Genomic DNA, 5,651 nt, shown 5'->3' with positions numbered 1-5,651 from the left:
CTGTGTTTTATGAGGATGGCTGGACTTTCATTTACCTTGGGTTAGTGAGAACTACCTACCAATAGCACACAGCGAAAGTTAGGGTCGTAAAAGGATAGGGATTTAAGATCTCAGCCTGAGTGCCAAGGAGTGTCTCTGTGAAGGATCAGGGACTCTGAGGCTTGTGCAAATAGGGAAAACTTAGGCTGTTTGGCAGATTGAGTAATGGTGATGACTGACAGTGGCCTGAAGAAAGGAGCTTTTAAAATTTTTTGAGTAAGTCTCAGAGCTTCTTCACATTCCAAGTTCACCCAAAGTCACCTATTAATGTCCTTAGGGGTAAGATTGAAGAGGACATAATTGATTGGCAAATATAAAGAAATAGGCTGTTTCTCAGACCTTGAGTGTCAAGGAGCAATCTATAGCTATTACACCAGCCAAGTGCCAAGAATCTCTGCTACAAGAAATACTTCTTTGTCTCTGGAGTAGGCAAGTTATAATTTTTCATATCCAGCTGTCCCCTTTAATAGCCCAGATAACATGTTAAAAATATAGAATAATGGGACCCATTCCAGATGTACTGAATCAGAATATTGGTGTTAGAACAGGACAGCCATTTCTGTATTTTTCCTTTCCTGTCAGCCCTGTACTGATCTGCTAGTTAAGAACTCTTGCTCTGGTGATAAAACACAAGCCTTAGGTTCAGACAAGTCAGAATTTAAACGGAAGCTCTTCCACGGATGCTGGACAAGTTGCCTAAATTCTATGAGCTACAATTTTTTGGTGTGTTTAATGAGGATGAAAATACCTCCTTCTCTATTGTTTGGGGTGATTAAATGGCGTATTCTATTTGGAGTTTTCTTTTGGATCTTGATTTATTAACTCTCAGGGAAGGCTCCTACATCCCTCCACTCCTTCCTTGTTTCTGCTTGATTTCAGGACATCTGTCTATTCAGGTGGCCAAATGCCTGTGGAATTCCTGAGTTGGTCTACTTCTTTGGAGTCTAAACTAAAAGCTCCCTTCATCACAAACCTGTCCTTGGCTTCATCTGAAGTCATTCTTGATTCTGACTGGCAGGTCAGACTCTGAGAATGACACTTTTGAAATGACTGTGTGTCCTGATTGTCCCTCCACCAGAAGCCAACTTGGAGATAGCATGAGTGAAGATGATTAAAAGATTGCCTCATCTGAGGCCGAACTCTTCCTGACAGCCTTCTATGAAAAAGCCTCTTTTGCATTTTCCAGAAATAAGACTGTAGACAGATTAAGCCATTAATCAGGTTTAGACAGGAAAGAAATGTCTATTTTGATTGTGCTAACACCTAGTCCCATGACTGCAGATGGGTTCTTTCAGTGAGCAAAGATAAATGGCTGGTGATTTCTAAAAGGGAAGGAGTTTGGAGTAAGAAGTCTCACACTGGTTTCTTTCCTTGCTTTCTTCCTTTCTATTTCTTTACTTCCTTCCTCATTTTCCCTCCACCCTCCCTCACTATTTACTTCTTAATTTTTACTATATGGATTATTAAAATTACTGCCCTTAGCCTTATTTTACTTTTCTATCAAATGCTAGTAAAAACCCCTCTCTGGACTATCTCAAGGACTTTTATGATGATGGCATGAGATAAATGATGTGCTATTTGGTAAACTATAAATTCCTGGGTAAGAATAAATATAGTGTTTATTCCTCCTGTTTATGTCTTGGATGGTTCTGGAGTGAGAATGTGTGAGAAGAAATGTTCACTGATGCGCCTACAGCTGATTGTCTATTTATGCAATCACTCATCAGTAGCACATATGTATTGTGAAACTGTGGTATAGACTCTGATATATTCCTGCACTTGTATCATTTATTTCATTTAATCTTCACATTGATCCTGGAAGATAGATATTATGTCTTATTTTCTTCAACGAGAATTTTGAAATCCAGAAAAGATGAATGGTTAGAACACGGAGACATTGCTAGGGGCAAGGCTAAAAGACCACAGTGGGTCTGTCTGACCGCAGAGAAGACCAGGCAGTAATCAATCTGAAGAAGTGGATTTTTTTTTTTTTTTTTTTTTAGTGTTTGGATTTCTTGGTGAGACCCCTTACTGAGCAATAGGATCTTGTGCCTTTCATTAGCTCTGCAACTTTCCATTTGGTAAATGATATATTTCTTAACCCTTGTCATAAACTGGCAAAGTTTTAAAGACCTAACTTAAATCACTGCTTGACAAGAGGGCACGTTGGGTTCCTCGGTCAGTACCTGCCCATCCGCCGTCACCAAGGAGAATGCAGAGTCTGGGTGCACAGGATGGACAGCGGTACCTGTGAAACTGAGGGAAAAAAGAAAGCGAAGAAACCATTTTTGCAGTAGATGGTGTAAGGTCTCAGAGTCATTCCTTGTTACTATTTAAAAGGATATGTTCCCAAGGGCTGATGAATCAGGATCGGTGGAGTATTCAGTCAATCCTCCCCAGGGTCGCCGCAGTCTGCAGTCCATCTCCCTATAGTTCAGCCACCTGTCATTCGATGTGGGAGTCGCTGTTTAGATTTTCCTCCTGCTCTGGGGACCTCTCAGCCCCAGTTTAATCTGTGGATATAAACACCCAGGAGGAGGTAGCTGGGGAAGGGCCTTGCAGCTGTAGTTAACCTCACAGACAGTATTCTCAGAAACTCAGTTGCTACTGTATGCATCTATGACCTGTCGATTTAAGGACTGAATCTGTGGATTAAGAGAGGTAGCCTCTTCATTCTTTTGGGGGAGGAGACGAGAGTCAGAAGTGCTGAATGACTTTGCCAGAGGCCCTGCAGGGACATCTTCCCAAGCCCGGCTTTGAACCTGGGTCTTCTGACTCAGATCCACATGGCTGTCACTCCGGCTTTGGGAACAGAATCAGCCCTCATCCAACCCACAGAGCCAACTGAGTTGTCTTCGGGTTTTCACTCTCATTGCCCTTGGCTCCCTGAGAGCCAGGGATCCAAGGTGTCCTTGTGAAGTCATTGATATTCCCATGAGTTGAAACAGAAGAATGGTCCAGCTGTTGGGCTCAGTTCTGACCCAAGCTGGACAGGCTGTGTGGTCTTACACCTTGCTATCCCCAGAACGGGCCTGTTAAATGCTGTGCTGTTTCTGTCTTGAGATTCCTAGTAATCTATTGAACAAGAAGCTCCGGATTTTCATTTTCCACTGAGCCCGGCAAATTAGGTAGCTGGTAATGCTTACAAGCTTATGACTGCTTACTTTCCTTAACTTCTTTCTACACCAGTTTTCTTTCATCTGTAAATAAACAAAAAAAAACCCAATACCAATACACATATCTTAATGTGTTCTTAGACAGAATGAATGAAATAAAATAGCAAATGGGCTAACAAGCTTTTCTAAACACAATAAATCTTAACTTCTTTATGGCTGATCCAGGAGGGAAGTCGACTCATTAAAAAACATCTTATTAGGTCAGCACTAAAAAGGTCATACATCTGGAGTGTAGTTGCATGAGGAAGATGGTTATTTGGATTTTGCTATTGTGAGGGCAGATAAAATAATTGGAAAAAATGTCACTTTTCATGCTTCAGTTACTGTTGAACAAATATGTAGATTTTATTTATTTATTATTTGGTGCTGGGGATCAAACCCAGAGGTGTTTTACCACTGAGCTAAATCTCCGGCTCTTTTTATTTTTTTGTTTTGAGACAGGGTCTTGCTAACGTTACTTAAGGCCTCACTAATTTTGCTGAGGCTGGCCTTGAACTTGTGATCCTCCTGTCTCAGCCTTCTAAATTACTGGGATTATAGGGGTGTTCCACTGTGCCTAGCTCTTCTAATGAAATTATTTCATTTAAGTTTCCTAAAAATCCCATGACATAATTAGTATTAGTATTTTGTAGATGATGAAACTGTGCTCACAGAATAATTGCAGTGTTAGAGAATCCCAAAAAATTGATAGTCATTAGATTCCACACAACTTGAAAAGGGTCAAGCTAGATGGGTTGATCTAGATTTCCTGGAGAGGTGTGCAGCGAGAGTTATCTCGGGCTCTTGTTAGGGCTTTTGTTAGGGCTGTGTTGAGAGGGATTTTGAGGCTGCCTGGACTGGGTGGTGTGGAGTGCCCTGGTCATGCACTCTGCCTGTCTTGGGCTCTGGAAAGTGGAGGTGGTATGTAAGGCACATATTTGCCATCTTGAGGTACTGTTCTCACTTTACAGCACACATTAGTCAATGAGAAGTTAATATAGCTACAATTCATAGGGTCAGCTGTTGACAACGCTGGCTTTTATTCTTAGTAAAAGGCAACTATGCGATGTAAAATACCAACCAACCAACAAATAAGAAGCAAAATATAAACAAAAAGAAAAAATGTTTGTTGACATTTCAGGCATATATGCTAAAAGTATTAGAAGAGTCTTCTTAAGTGCCACAAAATCATGACATAGGTTTCATACTTGAGTATACATCAGCATCTCTGGAAGGCTTTTAAACAGATGTCGTTGAGACCTACCCACAGGATTTCTGGTTCAGTAGATCTGGGATGGAGCCTGGGCATTTGTAAGTTCCCAAATGAGGCTGATTCTCTGTTTTGTGTCTACCTTTTCAGGGCTGCCACCCATAGAGGTCTGCCTATTAGTACATTTTTTTTTAAACCATTGATCTGATTCCTCTTACAATGAATTATTCAAATGTGCTCTAAAAAATAAATCTGGAAGACTCAGTCTGCCAGCCCCCTGGGATGTGTTAATAAGATGTTCTGAAAATTGTATCAAGATTTATTTAATTAGTGTTCATTTTGGCAGCACATCTACTAACATTGGAACTTCACAGGGAAGATTAGCATGGTCCCTGTGCAAGAATGACATAGAAATTTTCAAAGCCTTCTCTGCCTTTTGGAACACTTGCGTGTTGTTGGTGTGAATGTAAGATGGTGTACTGTTATGGAAAACAGCACAGAATTTCCTCAAAAATATTAAAAATTGAATTGTCAAACGATCCAGCATTCCCACTTTGGGTGAATATACAAAATAATTCAAAACAGGATCTTGAAAAGATATTTGTGTATTATTCACAATAGCCAAGATGTGGAAGCAACTTGAATGTCCATTGCCAGATGAATGGATAAAGAAATGGGGTATTTACACACAGTGTACTATCATTTAACTCAACAAAAAGCAGGAAATATCTTCTCATGCTGCAACACGGATAAAACTTAAGTAAAATAATCCAAATACTGTGTGATTCCCTTTAGATGAGGTGGTCAAACTCAAAGAAACAGAAATCAGAATGGTGGTTTCTGGGGAGGGGCCAGGGAGGGAGAAATGGCAGCTGGAATTCAATGGTTCTAGAGTTTCAGTTTTAGAAAATGCATTAGTTCCATAAACCTGTTATAAAACAATATGAATACACTGAATTGTGTACTTAAAAATGATGAGGGTGGTAAGTTCTATTTTGCCACAATTAAAGTAACATTTTTAATATTTTCCCTGGATAGCATATCAATTCTTAGAGGGAGAGATGCCCAGAGAGGGCGGAGAACCACCATCTTGGTGGCCACCCTAGAGGGAGCTGGGACTTATCCTGACTCCAATGTCCCACTTCTCTGTGGGTAGCTTTTCCAAGTCAATAAAGTACTTGTTCTGGAACCAATCCAGAGATTCTAATCTGGTCTGTGATGTGACCTGGTTAGGAAGGATTTTTAAA

At 40.4% G+C, this 5,651-nt stretch overlaps 1 non-coding gene across 1 annotated transcript; it reads left to right on the top strand.

Annotated features, from left to right (window-relative positions):
- The first annotated feature begins 4,734 nt into the window (after window positions 1-4,734).
- LOC113196155 (U6 spliceosomal RNA) lies at window positions 4,735-4,842 on the top strand. The gene has a single exon (XR_003302518.2). It is a non-coding gene; the product is annotated as a U6 spliceosomal RNA (small nuclear RNA).
- The last annotated feature ends 809 nt before the right edge of the window (window positions 4,843-5,651 follow it).

Source organism: Urocitellus parryii, chromosome 7, assembly GCF_045843805.1.
Source record: "Urocitellus parryii isolate mUroPar1 chromosome 7, mUroPar1.hap1, whole genome shotgun sequence".
NCBI classification, from domain to species: domain Eukaryota; kingdom Metazoa; phylum Chordata; class Mammalia; order Rodentia; family Sciuridae; genus Urocitellus; species Urocitellus parryii.
The sequence above is the reverse complement of the archived record's forward strand: the minus strand, read 5'-3'. Positions and strand labels throughout refer to the sequence as shown.